A 14,907-nucleotide genomic window follows, 5' to 3' on the forward strand; every position below is an offset into this window, starting at 1 on the left:
CCCATCTTTACCAATATTTTGGTTTCACCATGTTTATGATGATGTTATTGATCTAATGTATAGAGATACTGATTTAGAACACAATTGGAGAAAAATCTTTTTTTTTTTTTTTTTTTTTTTTTTGAGACGGAGTTTCGCTCTTGTTACCCAGGCTGGCAACCTCCGCCTTCCCAGGTTCAAGCAATTCTCCTGCCTCAGTCTCCTGAGTAGCTGGGATTACAGGCATTGCGCCACACTGCTCAGCTAATTTTGTATTTTTAGTACAGGCGGGGTTTCTCTATGTTTGTCAGGCTGGTCTCGAACTCCCGACCTTAGGTGATCCGCCTGCCTTGGCCTCCCAAAGTGTTGGGATTGCAGGCGTGAGCCACCGTGCCTGGCCTGAGAGAAATCTTTAACTCTGGGACATGTTATATAATGAGTGATTTCTTTACCTGTGTGTTTTAACTTCTTTGTCACTTGTGCAACCTCCAGCAGTACCCCTGTTTTGATCAAACATGGATGACTCAGTGTGCAAACCATAAGCCAGGGGAAACCACAAGGAATTTTGATCTTGGCTTGTGCCAAGGGTCTTGGGAAACTCATCTGAACTATGGGGAAAATAAAGCTGGATCTTGTCTCCTTGTTATTATTTTGAATTAAATGAGATAATTTTCTAAAATTTCTAAGGAAGCTTAGAATTTGTCTTGACTTTTGGTTCTAAAGATAGGCAGTCTTTTTATACTAAGATTTCATAACATTATTTTTATTGGGCTGTTGGGGGTTTACGAGGTAGTAAAACAGTAATGACACATTTGCTCTTTTGAGGAGGATGTTATTTGAATGTCATGAGAGATTTTATTTCTGTTGCTGTTTCAACACCTTTTATTAATGCCTCAGAGTATTGGGACACTCATTTATTTACTCTTGAAATGTGCTTGGGTTAGTGTGGTGAACTCATTCATGGTAATATATTTTAAGCTCATGGCTTTAATCCATATCTGTACACGGATGGGGTTATGGCATGTCACATTTAAAGTCTGAGGATTAACATAGTTTTGGAACTCATGATCCAGTTGTATGATATTTGAGGCAAATTGCTTAATATGTGTAATTGATACAGTGAGAGCGCATGTGCTTTATTATAAATGTAAACTTTAAATGGGAATTACAAAAGTAGACCACTGGCCGGCCCAGTGGCTCATGCCTGCAATCCTAGCACTTTGGGAGGCTGATGGGGGTGGATCACCTGCAGTCAGGAGTTCAAGACCAGCCTGGCCAATATGGTGAAACCCCATCGCTACTGAAACTACAAAAGAGTTAGCTGGGCATGGTGGCATGTGTCTGTAATCCCAGCTACTTGGGAGGCTGAGACAAGAGAATCTCTTGAATCTCAGAGGCAGAGGTCTAGTCTCACTCTGTTGTCCAGGCTGGAGTGCCTTGGCACGATCTCGGCTCACTGCAACCTCCCCACCTCCTGGGTTCAAGTGATTCTTCTGCCTCAGTCTCTGGAATAGCTGCTGGGATTACAGGTGCATGCCACTATGCCCTGTTAATTTTTGTATTTTTAGTAGAGACAGGGGTTCACCATGTTGGCTGGGCTGGTCTTGAACTCCTGACCTCAGACAACTTCCCAAAGTGCTGGGATTACAGGCATGAGTCACCGTGCCTGGCCTAATTTGGTTCAGTTTTATTATTTGGGCATTGCTGCTTCCCTCTTCCCTTCTCATAATACTCTCTTGTGTCTGGGCTTTGAATACTTATTCTCTCATTGATTTCATTGATTTGGTACTCGATTTGGAATGTTTGTGCTCTACTTATGCTTTGGGTAATAATATCTTCCACATTTGAACACTCTTCCCTCCTCGCATCACAACATAAAGACTTAGAGAAAACTCCTTCATACAGGCAAAATAAAATTCAAGCTTCCTGGTGTGGTGGTCCAGTTTCTCTGGAGTCTGGCCCTGGTCCATTCTCCAGTACTAACTCTAATTTCTTTGTGAATCCTTAATTTTAGCCACACTAACTTCTTGTTGTTCCTGTGAAGTCCCTCCTCTTGGCCTTTCTTTATGCCATTCTTTCTGTTTGAAATCCTCTTCTGCTTGTATTAATGGAGACTCTATTCTGAGCCCAGAGAGGTCCTGTCTCTGGGGAAGCTTTTTTTGACGACTTTAACCCAAGAGATCTATTCAGTCTTCTCCTGTGTGAGACTTTCTTTTCTTAGAATATGCTAGCCTGGATTTCAGTTTATCTTTTAATGTTTCTATTTTGCTTCCCAACTAGATTTCATTTTTTTTTTTTTTTTTTTTTTTTTTGGAAACGGAATTTAGCTCTTGTTGCCCAGGCTGGAGTTCAGGCACAATCTCAGCTCACTGCAACCTCTGTCTTCCAGGTTCAAGTGATTTTTTTTTTTTGCCTCAGCTTCCTGGGTAGCTGGGATTACAGGCACACACCACCACATCTGGCTAATTTTGTATGTTTAGTAGAGACAGGGTTTCTCGATGTTGGTCAGGCTGGTCTCGAACTCCCGACCTCTGGTGACCTGCCTGCCTCTGTCTTCCAGAGTGCTGGGATTACAGGCGTGAGCCACCGTGCCTGGCCTCCAGCTAGATTTTTAAGACCTCTGCCAAATGGGAATAATTCTATACGCTGTATTTATCTATGTAGACCATATATTCAGCACTGTAAATATGGATACATTGTCTGACAAAGTATTTTTGGTTATTGAGGTATTCTAGGATATGCAGTTTGTACTGTAGTAATTATTGGTGTTCTGGGCATTTGATGGTTTATGAGACCAATATTTGAAATTATGCCTGTCTCCTAAAAACTCTGGTTAGTGGCCAGGTGCGGTGGCTTATGCCTGTAATCCCAGCACTTTTGGAGGCCAAGGCAGGTGGATCATGAGGTCAGGAGACCATCCTGGCCAATATGGTGAAAATACAAAATACAAAAATTAGCTGGGTGTTTAGGCAGGCGCCTGTAATCCCAGCGACTTGGGAGGCTGAGGCAGAAGAATCACTTGAACCCAGGAAGCAGAGGATGCAATGATTCTAGATTGTGCCACTGCTCTGCAACCTGGGTGACAGAGTGAGACTCAGTCTTTTAAAAAAAATTTGGTTTGTATTTGTCAGCATACTTTGCCTGTAAAGGGTGTTCAGCATTTTGATAGTAATTATGTCATATCATTCAAGCAAAAATATCATGTTTCTGTGGTTTACCTCAGATTTGGGTTGGGGCAGTTACTTGGATGCTGAGTTTGGCCATTTCATATTGTGTGGAGGTAGCATTTAGCATCATGGGAAGCAGAAAATCTGTAGCCTCAGTTTGTATTCTTAACCTGAGATGTTGGCAGCGCATGTCACTGATCGTAAGGCAGATGAGACAGGAGAATATGTGATTCACTACTACTACCTGTCAACAGTCTTGGATGAAAAGTAAGCTGGTACACAGAACTTTTGTATATCAAGGGTAATACATGTAATTATGTAGTACACAGTTGAATGCTGATGCATTTGGAATATAGGTGTGTGTCTCTCTTGTGTGAGTGGAGGTATGCCATTCTATTGGTACACAGTCTCTTGGCACTAAACCATCTTGACTTAGCCTACTGCATCTATGTGGAAACTTGTCCCCTCTCTCCAGTTCAGTAAAATATTTTTCCCCTTGAAATTGACTGATTTTTAGAAAGCATATAAAAACTATTTTTTTTCAAGTGTCAGTAACCTTTTAGCACCGTTGAAGTTAAAATGACTGTTAATAAACTTTTCAGAAATACTAGGCATTTTTACTTAGGCTACTACATTTGTAAAATGCATTTTCACAGACTTACACTTGAAAAATCTGGATCAGTAAGCATTCTTTGCTTTTTGGAAGGGTGGTATTTTGGTTAACATGAAGTTTTTGATAGGAGCCATAAGTCTGAATTCTAAAATGGAGTTGGCCAGGTAAATTGAGCATAAAGTTGATATTTTTTTCTGTTGCTTAGTGAATTAAATTATAATTTTTTTTTGAGACAGGGTCTTGGTCTGTCTCCCAGGCTGGAGTGCAGTGGCACAATCAAGGCTCACCAAGCTGTCCTCCCACCTTTGCCTCCCAAGTAGCTGTAACTATAGGTGTGTACTGTTAAGCCTGGCTTTAGAAAATTTTTTTTTGTAGAGACGAGGTCTCCCTATATTGCCCAGGTGGGTGTTGAATTCCTGGGCTCAACTAGTCCTCTTGCTTTGGCCTCCCAATAGGCATGAGCCATTGTCCCCCAGATTAGATTTTTTTAATAGAGTCTTACTCTGTTTCCCAGGCTGGAGTGCATGACATGATCACAACTCACTACAGCCTTGACTTTCCAGGCTCAAAGCTATCCTCCCACCTCAGCCTCCCCAGTAGCTGAGACTACAGATGTGTGCTGCCACGTCTGGCTAATTTTTGTATTTAGCTGTGGTGAGCTACTGCTCCTGGCCCTAATTTTTTTTAGTAATGAAGAAAATAAACTGCTACCTGGGCGTGGTGGCATGTGCCTGTAATTCCAGCTATTTGGGAGGCTGAGGTGGGAGGATCATTTGATCCCAGGAATTTGAGTCCAGCCTGGATGTATTAGTTCATTTTCACCCTGCAGTAAAGAACTTATGGTGGGCGCATTGGCTCACGCCTGTAATCCCAGCACTTTGGTAGGCTGAGGTGGGTGGATCATGAGTTCGGGAGTTCAAGACCAGTCTGGCCAACACGGTGAAACCCCATCTCTACCAAAAATACAGAAATTAGCTGGGCATGGTGGCGTGTGCTTGTAGTCCCAGCTACTCAGGAGGCTGAGGCAGGAGACTTGCTTGAACCTGGGGGGCAGAGGTTGCAGTGAGCTGCGATTATGTCACTGCACTCCATCCTGGGCAACAGAACGAGACTCTGTCTGGAAAAAAAAAGAGAACTACCTGACGCCTTGTGAAGTGGCTCATGGCTGTAATCTCAGCACTTTGGGCTTTGGGAGGCCGAGGCAGGTGGATCACAAGGTCAGGGGTTCTGAGAGCAGCCTGCCAACATGTTGAAACCCTGTCCCTACTAAAAATCCCAAAAGATTAGCGGGGCATAGTGGCGCATGCCTGTAATCCCAGCTTGTTGGGAGGCTGAGGTAGGAGAATTGCATGAACGCTGGAGGTGGAGGTTACAGTGAGCTGAGATTGTGCCACTGCACTCCAGCCTGTCTTGGGGGGTGGCGGGGCGGGGGGAGAACACACTGAGATTGGCAATTTATAAAGAAAAGAGATTTAATTGACTCACAGTTTCTCATGGCTGGGGGGGCTTCTTGAAATTTATAATCATGGTGGAAGGCAAAGGGAAAAAGCAAGCACCTTCTTCACAAGGCAGAAGGAGAGAAAAAGTTAGAGGAGGAAGTGCCGCACTGTTAAATATCAGATCTCCTGAGAACTCACTCAGTATCACAAGAACAGCATAGGGGAAACCACCCCCATGATCCAGTCACTTCCCACCAGGTCCCTCCCTTGACACGTGGGTATTATAATGGGAGATTTGGGTGAGTACACAGAGCCAAATCGTATCACTGTGCAACATAGCAAGACCCTGTCTCTTAAAAAAAAAAGAATTTTTGTTCATATATGAGGGCAAACTGTCTCACTTCTGAACTAACACACCACAGTTTTGGTTTTTCATCCTTTGTCAAGTCAGTTTTTAATGTAGGTGGTGGGATCTTGGTATATTACGCAGGCTGGTCTCAAACTCCTGAGTTCAAGAGATTTGCCTGCCTTGGCCCCCCAAAGTGCTGGGACTGCAGGCTTGAGCCACTGTGCCTGGCCGTAATGTGGGTGGTGTTAATTCATATAAATAAAAAATATTTGAATGTGTAAGATATTCATTGGAATCAGTTGCATGTCTTTCCAATTTTTTCTAAAAAAAATTAGCTTCATTGAGATATATTTAATATACCATAAAATTCACCTCTTTAAAGTATAATTCAGTCGTTTTTAGTGTACTTAACAGAGTTGTGTAGCCATCATCAACCACTATATAATCCTGGAATATTTTCATGACCCCAAAAAGAAACTCTGTACTCAATAAGCAGCCATTTCCCCCTTGCCCTAGCTCCTGGCAACCACTAATCTACTTTGTCTTTCTAGATTTGCCTATTCTGGATATGTCATAAATGGAATTATACAATATATGACTTGACTATTTGTGTCTGGCTTTTTTCACTTAGAATGTTTTCAAGGTTTTTGTGGCATGTGTCAATACTTTATTCCTTTTTTTTGTGACAGAGTCTTGCTCTGTGGCCCAGGCTGGAGTGCAGTGGTGCTTTCTTGGCTCACTGCAACCTCTGCTTCCCAGGTTCGGGCGATTCTCCTGCTTCAGCCTCCGGAGTAGTGCATCAGCACACCCAGCTAATTTGTTGTGTTTTTAAAAGAGACAGGGTTTTACCTTGTTAGCCAAGAAGATCTTGATCTCCTGACCCAATGATCCATGCGCCCTGGCCTCCCAAAGTGCTGGGATTAGAGGTGTGAGCCACTGTGCCTGGCCAATACTGTATTCCTTTTTATGGCTGGCTAATATTCCATTGTATGTATATACAACATTTTGTTTATCCATTCATTGATTGATGGACATTTAGATTATTTCCACTTTTGGGGTATTATGAATTATGCTGCTGTGAACATTTGTGTACAAGTTTTTTTGTGTGGGTATAAGTTTTCAGTTCTCTTAGGTATAGCTCTGCAGATGGAATTGCTGGGTCATACGCTAATTATGTTTAACCTTTGAGGAACTTTCTGCCTGTTTTTCAGAGTGGTTGCATCATTTTACATTTTTTTTTTTTTTTTTTTTTTTGAGACAGAGCCTCACTTTATCTAGAAACAAACAATGGCGTGATCTCAGCTCACTGCAACCTCAGCTTCCCAGGTTGAGGCAATTCTCATGTCTCAGCTTCCTAAGTAGCTGGGACTACAGGCGCATGCTACCATGCCCGGCTAATTTTTGTATTTTTAAGTTGTATTTTTTTTTAGTAGAGACAGGACTTCGCCATTTTGGCAGGGCTAGTCTTGAACTGCTGACCTCAAGGGATCCACCTGCCTCGGCTTCCCAAAGTGCTGGGATTACAGGCGTGAGCCGCAGCGCCCGGCGCATTTTACATTTCTGTCAGCAGTGTAAGTTCCATCTCCATCAATGTATGTTCCCATTATCTACATCCTAATCAACACTTGTTGTCTGTTTTTTTTTTTTTTTTGAATTGCCATTCTAGTGGGACAGCATCTCCTAGTTTTTATTTGCATTTCTCTAATGACTAATGATGTTGAGCATCTTTTCATATGCTTATTGGCCATTTGCATATCTTGTTTAGAGAAATGTTTATTTCAGTCTTTTGCCCATTTTTCATTTGAGTTGTCTTTTTGTTGGTGATTTTTTACAAGAGTTCTTTATGTATTCTGGATGCAATTCCCTTACCTATATTTGTAGATGTTTTCTGTCTGTGGGTTGTCTTTTCATTTTCTTTGTGGCGTTCTTTGAAGCACGAAAGGCTTTAAAATTTGATGAAGTCCAGTTATCTATGTTTTCTTTTGTCACTTGTGCTTTTGCCTAACCCAGGATCATGACAGTTTATGTTTTCATCTAAGTGAAACATAGATGAAACATAGAAAACATAGATTTCTTAGTTTTAGCTCTCAAATTTAGGTCTCTGATCATTTTGAGTTAAGCTTTGTGTATAATGTGAGGCGGAGGTCCAACTCAGTTTTTTTCATGTGGCTAATTGTCCCTGCAGCCTTTGTTGAAATGCACTTAGCTTTAGCAGTGCACAGTCACGCGTTGCTTAAATGTTTTGAGCAATGCGTTGTTAGGTGATTTTGTCATTGTGTGAACATCATATAGAGTCTACTTAGACAAAACCTAGATGGTATAGCCTTCTATGCAGTAGGCCATGGGGTATAGCCTCTTGTTCCTAGGCCATAAACCTGTATAGCATGTTACTGTATTGAATACTGTCATGTTTTTCTAACACAATGTAAGTATTTGTGAGTGTAAACATAAATAAATGTAGAAAAAGCACAGTAAGAATATGGTATAAAAGCTAAAAAATGGTGCACCTATATAGGGCACTTACCATGAATGGAGTTTGCAGAACTGGAAGTTGCTCTAGGTGACTCAGTGAGTGAATGAGTGGTGAATGAGTGTCAAGGACGTTACTGTACACTACTGTAGACTACAGTGAACACTTTACACTAAATTTATTTAAAAATTTTCTTCAAAAATAATCTTAGCTTGTTGTAACTTTTTAACTTTGTAAATTTCTAATTTTTAAAAAATCTTTAGGCTTCTATAGTAACACTTAAAACACAAACATCACATAGCTGCACAAAAATATTTTCTTTATATCCTTACTCTATAAGTTTTTTTCTATTTTAAGCTTTTTGTTAAAAACTAGGACACACATTAGCTTAGGCCTACACAGGGTCAGGATCATCAGTATCACTGTCTTCCACCTGTACATCTCCCACTGGAAAGTCTTTAGGGGGCAATAACATGCATAGAGCTATCATCTATGATAACAGTGTCTTCTCCTGGGAGACCTCCTGAAGGACCTGCCTGGGCATCTTTACAGTAGACTTTTTTTTTTTTAAAGTAGGTAGGTGTAATGTTGTAAAATAACAATAAAAAATATAGCAAACAAACTAGTAACATACTTAGGATCAGCACTTTATATAATTTTATGTGCTACACATATTTAGACTGCCAGCATAGTAGGTTTGTTTACACCAGCATCACTGCAAACATGTGAGTAATGTGTTGTGCCATGACATTATGTTGGCTTTGACGTCACGAGGTGAATTTTTCAGCTTCATTATAATCTTATGGGACCACTGTCATATATTCAGTCTGTCTTTGATTGACACATGGTTATGCAGGCCATGACTGTAATTATTCTCAACTGTAAGTTGATTTATTGCAAGGCAGCATTCCCTGGATATATGAAGAAATTATCTCTATTCTGCAACAGAAGAAAAGGTTCTCTCAGTATTGCAGAATAAGTTGCAACAACACACTTGTGAGTGGAATTCTGAAGACATCACTTCTGTGATTTTTAAATAAACTACTTCTAAATCCTTTTCTCTTTTATTTGTGGTGGGTAATTACATCACTTTTTGGTATTTCATGGAGCTGAAGTTTATTTTTTTATTTTTTATTTTTTTTGAGACGGAGTCTTGCTCTTGTCGCCCAGGCTGGAGTGTAGTGGCGCAATCTTGGCTTACTGCAACCTCTGCCTCCTGGGTTCAAGTGAACTTTCTGCCTCAGCCTGCTGAGTAGCTGGGATTACAGGTGTCCGCCTCCACACCTGGCTAATTTTTGGTATTTTTAGTAGAGATGGGGTTTCACTATGTTGGTCAGGCTAGTCTCGAACTCCTGACCTCAGGTGATCCACCTGCCTCGGCCTCCTAAAGTGCTGGGGTTACAGGCATGAGCCACCGTGCCCGTCCGCTAAAGTTTATTTTTAAGAGAGAACTAGTTCAGTTTTCAGAACTAACTAAACTTTTTGTGGAATCCTATCTTTTGATACCAGCAGAATATTAAGTTGCTTTTTATTGACTAAAGGATTAGTAAGCAGCTGTTGTATGCAGATACTGTTTAGGGACATAATGAATTTTTCACAGTTGAATGTTAGAAACAAATCATAATCCACTAAACTAAGAACTATTAGAAGTTTGTTTTGAAGTGGTAAAGAAGGGATTAAAGGCCAGGCACGGTGGCTTACGCCTGTAAGCCCAGCACTTTAGGAGGCTGAGGCGGGTGGATCACTTGAGGCCAGAAGTTCGAGACCAGCCTGGCCAACGTGGTGAAACTCTATCTGTACTCAAAACAAAAAATTAGCTGGGCGTGGTGGCACATGCCTGTAATCCCAGCTTCTTGACAGGCTGAGACATGAGAATTGCATGAACCCAGGGAGGTGGAGTTTGCAGTAAGCCGAGGTCGCATCACTGCACTCCAGCCTGGGTGATAGAGCAAGACTGTCTCAAAAAAAGCGGGGGGAGAAAAAGGATTAAATTTATTTAGTGTGAGATTGGGGTTGGTCAGGATAGGATTTACAGAGGTGGGAACATTTGAGCTGGTCCTTTAAGAAGGAGTATCAGGTTTCTAGGTATATAAAACTGGAGAAGAATGGGGCGTAGGTCCAGGTCTGCTAGTGAGGGCTTGAGCTGGGGACACAGATCACACTCACCTCAGAACTCTGACTTCCACACACCAGGCTGCTGCTGGAAGGAACCCAGGGGCCCCCTGGGGTAGTTGGACAGGCGGAGGGATAAGGAATGCTGGGGGTAGTTAGGGTTGGACTGCCGGAAACACCAGGCTTGGTCGTGGGCCCGAGACCTCAAGGGAGGGTGCTCCAGGATACTTTCCCAAGGGAGGAGGTGGTGCCTTCAGCGATGAGGACAGCAGTGGGGTTGGGGTCAGAGCTACCTGGGAGGCAGATACTTGGGTACTTGCTTCCCATTTGGCTCTTGTGACCTCAGATGTTCCTCGGCCTGGGGTCTCCTGACTTTGCCAGGTTGGGCAGCACTTACCAGGTTGAAGCAAAGCTATGTGGGACCTCCAGTCACAGCCCAGCCGTGCCTGGGTGTGAGACTGAGGGCAGGAACCCAGCTTCTCTGGGACCAGAGGCCTCCACTTCCCCACCTGTTGCAGGGGTATTAAAAAAAAAAAAAAAAAGAATGGGGAGTAGGAGTAGCAAGCATCCTGTTATGAGTGAAGGCATGGAGACATGAAAATTATATGTCATATTTAGGGAACCACAGGGCTGTGGTATAGCTGAAGTATGCAGATGAGGAAGAACAACCTGTTCAATATTAAGTGTGTTAGAAAGCACACATACTAGATGTTGGGATACACCTGAGAACAAGACAAAGTCTTTGCTAATTGTGTTATATTTACACTCTAGTATGGAAAGACAAGCAGAAGAAATATCAGATAGTGATAAGTGCTATGCAGAAAATTAAAGTAGGGTGATGTGATGGAGAATGCCTGAGTGGTCAGAGAAAATCTTTGTGAGGAGGTTACATTTAAACTGAGATCTCAGTGACAAGAATGACATGTGGAAAATCTGGGGAAACAACATTCTAGGCAGAGGAGATTTCTAATACAAAGCCCCTAAAGGGAGAATGATCTTGACTTGTAAAAGGAACAGAAAGAAAGTCACTTAAATGATTTGTCAGTAAGTTTGGGAAGTTTTAATTTTTTTCTGTGTAGGGATGGTGGATAGAGTGGAAGCGCAAGATGACTTAATCTCTGCAGTAATCCAAGGGACAAATAATGGTGGCTTGGAATAAGGGTATAGCAGGGGAGTCTGGAGAGAAGCAGACATTTTGGTACTTGTTTAGGAGGTAGTGTCAGTGGCAGCTAGTCTGTTTTCTAACCTGATATTCTTGGACAATGCGTTTATAATCCTGGAAGGTTGTGGTGCATTAGCTTGAGGGCACTGGCGTTAGAACTGAGGTTCAATTCCTATCTTTGTGACCCTGGATGAGATATTTCACCTCTCCTGAAGGCACAGTATCTTTTTTTTTTTTTTTTGGACAGTCTCGCTCTGTCACCTAGGCTGGAGTGCAATGGCACGATCTTGGCTCACTGCAGCCTCTGCCTCCTGGGTTCAGGTGATTCTCCTGCCTCAGCCTCCTGAGTAGCTGGGATTACTGGTGCGAGCCACCATGCCTTGCTAATTTTTTTTTTGTATTTTTAGTAGAGATGGGTTTTCACAAGGTTGGTCAGGCTGGTCTCAAACTCCTGGCCTTGTGATCTGCCCATCTCAGCTTCCCAAAGTGTTGTGATTACAGGCGTGAGCCACCACGCTTGGCTGGCCCAGATTCTTACTCATAAAAATGGAGGCTGGACATGGTGTTTCACGCCTGTGATCCCAGCACTTTGGGAGGCCGAGGCAGGTGGACCACGAGGTCAGGAGTTTGAGACCAGCCTGGCTAACATAGTGAAACCTTCTCTCTTTCAAAAATACAAAAATTACCTGGATGTGGTGGCACGTGCCTGTAGTCCCAGCTACTTGGGAGGCAGGAGAATTGCTTGAACCCGGGAGGTGGAGGTTGCAGTGAGCCAAGATCATCCCACTGCACTCCAGCCTGGGTAACAGAGCGAGATTCCATCTCAGATAGATAGGTAGAGACATACGAAACTTAAGTTGATGTTATTTTAAGCTGGCAGACGTTCGTGATGTTAATTACAGGATTTGGGTTTTGAAGTAATCAGTTTTAGACCCCCACTTAAAGATAGGTAAGGCATTATTGTCCCCATTTCTTTTTCAGATGAGAGGCTTGGGTCCTAAGGATTTGGCTAGTATTTCTGATATAAGAGGGAGAGGGGCTCAAACTCACATTTTACGAGTATAGTACATTTTTTTTTCCTTTTTTTTTTTTTTGAGATGGAGTCTTTCTCTGTCACCAGGCTGGAGTGCAGTGGTGTAGTCTCGGCTCACTGCAGCCTCCGCCTCCTGGATTCAAGCAATTCTTCTGCCTCAGCCTCCTGAGTAGCTGGGATTGCAGGTGCCCCCCACCACACCCAGCTAATTTTTGTACTTTTAGTAGAGACGGAGTTTCACTGTGTTGGCCAGGCCAGTCTTGCTCTCCTGACCTCATGAGCTACTGTGCCTGGCAACCTTGGACTATTTCATCTATTTGATTTTGCTTGCTTCTTGCAACTTTTTCCTTTCTTCATATCATAACTTGCTGATTATCTGAAAGTTCCAGATTTCTATCTCTCCTTCCTCTGTCACACAGATAACACAGAATTTGATAAAAAGATGGCCTTTAGTGGGCTAAAATATGGTAATGACCCTTTGTAAATTGGGGTGGATCTCTTCACTGTGTGAACAGAGAATGGATAGGGTAATGAAATTAAATTCTGGATGAAGTAGTGTGTTCATAGTTCTTGCAAAACTTGTTTTGTTATTTTTTAAATTCTGAGTTGTTGTGCATTTTTGGAGTAAATTGTTCCATTTCCATACATGTTTAAGAAAACCGGTCTTTCATCCAATTAGATTGCAGGTTTTCTGAGCACAGGGACAGTGTTTTGTCTAGTTACATCTCTTCATATTTCTGAGTACATGGTAAACCTTTGGTAAATACTGTCCTAGGCTGTTAACATTAGTTTTGTTTGGGATTGTGATTTAAGGTACATCCATGATTGACCTGGGATGTCTCAAACTGTGTAAAGGAACTATGCTTTAAGATAGGTTCTACGTAAGCTCAAGACATATCTATATTACTCCCCCTCACTTTCTTGTTATGACTGAGGAACCGAAGTGTGCAGACAGAGTCCTCCTGAGATGACAAGATGAAAACAGAGTGTTAATTTGTTTCATGCTAGATTTGACACAATGTAAGTTAACTTTTTGTCTTCTAGATCTTCTTTCATTCTAGTTAGTGGATTACTAATCATCTAGTGGTTTAAAAGAAAACAAGACCATTAGAATTGTGTAACTTATTATAGTTTTTTTCTAATTAATGTAGCCATGACAGATTAAAATTTAACATTTAAATTTGTTACATTTTGAAAACTTAGGTTTGGTTGGAATGAAGTTAGTTGTAGTTGTAGAGGGTAATTACCTCAGTCACATAAGGCATAGTGCTGATAAGGCCAAGGCTACCCAGGCAGGTCTTATTTAACTTCATTTTACTTTGTCCAACTTATCCACAAATTCCTGGGAAGTGTACAGTATGTTTAGTTCACATCTACTCATTTGATACAGATGCCATAGATAATAATGACCTCTTTATAGGAATGGCAGCTCAGTTTTGAAATCAATTATTGATTATTTACATACAATTTCACACAGATTTAGGACTTTCAAAAGATACTTAATGATTGCAAAAGTTTTGTACTTATGTCATTTTCATAGCAAGATTTGAATAATCAGCTTATGGGTTGCCATGGCGTCAAGTCTGTTGTAGGGTGGTAGACTTTCAGGGCAGTGATGAAAGGAATAAACATTTTATTGAAGAGTTTTGTGGCTTTTAGTAGTTTAATCCCTTCAATTTGTAGATGAGAAAACTGTGGCTCAGAAATAAGAAATTCTAAATAGAAATTCAGTTTTGGACATGTTAAGTGTGAGATACTTGGTAAACATTCAAATTGAGGTGTCAGGTGGGCATCCTGGTTTTTTACAAATCTGGAGTTAGGGGAGAGATCCCGCTTGGAGATACAAATTTGTAAATTATCACCATATAGATGATATTTAAAGCTCGGAGATTGACTAAGATTCCTAAAGTAGTTAGAGAGAAGAGAACCAGAGCTTGGGGCACTTGGCTCATTTGTTTTCTTTTTTTTTTTTTTGAGACAGAGTTTTGTTTTGTTGTCCAGGCTGGAGTGCAGTGGCACGGTCTTGACTCACTGCAACCTCTGCCTCCTGGGTTCAGGTGATTCTCCTGGCCCAGCCTCCTGAGTAGCTGGGATTTTGGGCATGCGCCACCACGCCTGGCTAATTTTTGTATTTTTAGTAGAGATGGGGTTTCACCATGTTGGCCAGGATGGTTTTGAATGCCTGACCTCGTGATCCGCCTGTCTTGGCCTCCCAAAGTGCTGGGATTATAGGGGTGAGCCACTGCACCCAGCCCCACTTGGCTCTTTAATTCAGAAATACAACGAAGTCAACAAACAAGATTGAGGAAGAAAAGCTGTTGAGATTGGAGGAAAACCAGGAGAATGTCTTGGAAGCCATGCGAGGACAGTATGCTTAATTGTGGATTATAGAACTAGAGGGCTTCAGATTAAGCCATTTAACAAAGAATTTAGTGATTGTTGTATTTTGCCTAAGAGTTTTTTTATTCCAAATGCTGAAGTTGCAGAGGCAATAGTGTTTAATAATTTTGTAGATTCAATTACATGTTATATATTTTTAATGGGGCTAGAATGGGAAGGTGCAGAAGTCATGACTTGCTGTGT

At 41.7% G+C, this 14,907-nt stretch overlaps 1 protein-coding gene across 1 annotated transcript in view; it reads left to right on the plus strand.

The window, feature by feature from the left end:
• ZRANB1 (zinc finger RANBP2-type containing 1) overlaps positions 1 to 14,907 on the plus strand; it is a 65,833-nt gene that overhangs the window by 869 nt on the left and 50,057 nt on the right. The window lies entirely within an intron of this gene.

This window comes from Sapajus apella, unplaced genomic scaffold, assembly GCF_009761245.1.
Source record: "Sapajus apella isolate SASKATOON/1434 unplaced genomic scaffold, GSC_monkey_1.0 scaffold13, whole genome shotgun sequence".
Classification (NCBI taxonomy): Eukaryota; Metazoa; Chordata; class Mammalia; order Primates; family Cebidae; genus Sapajus; species Sapajus apella.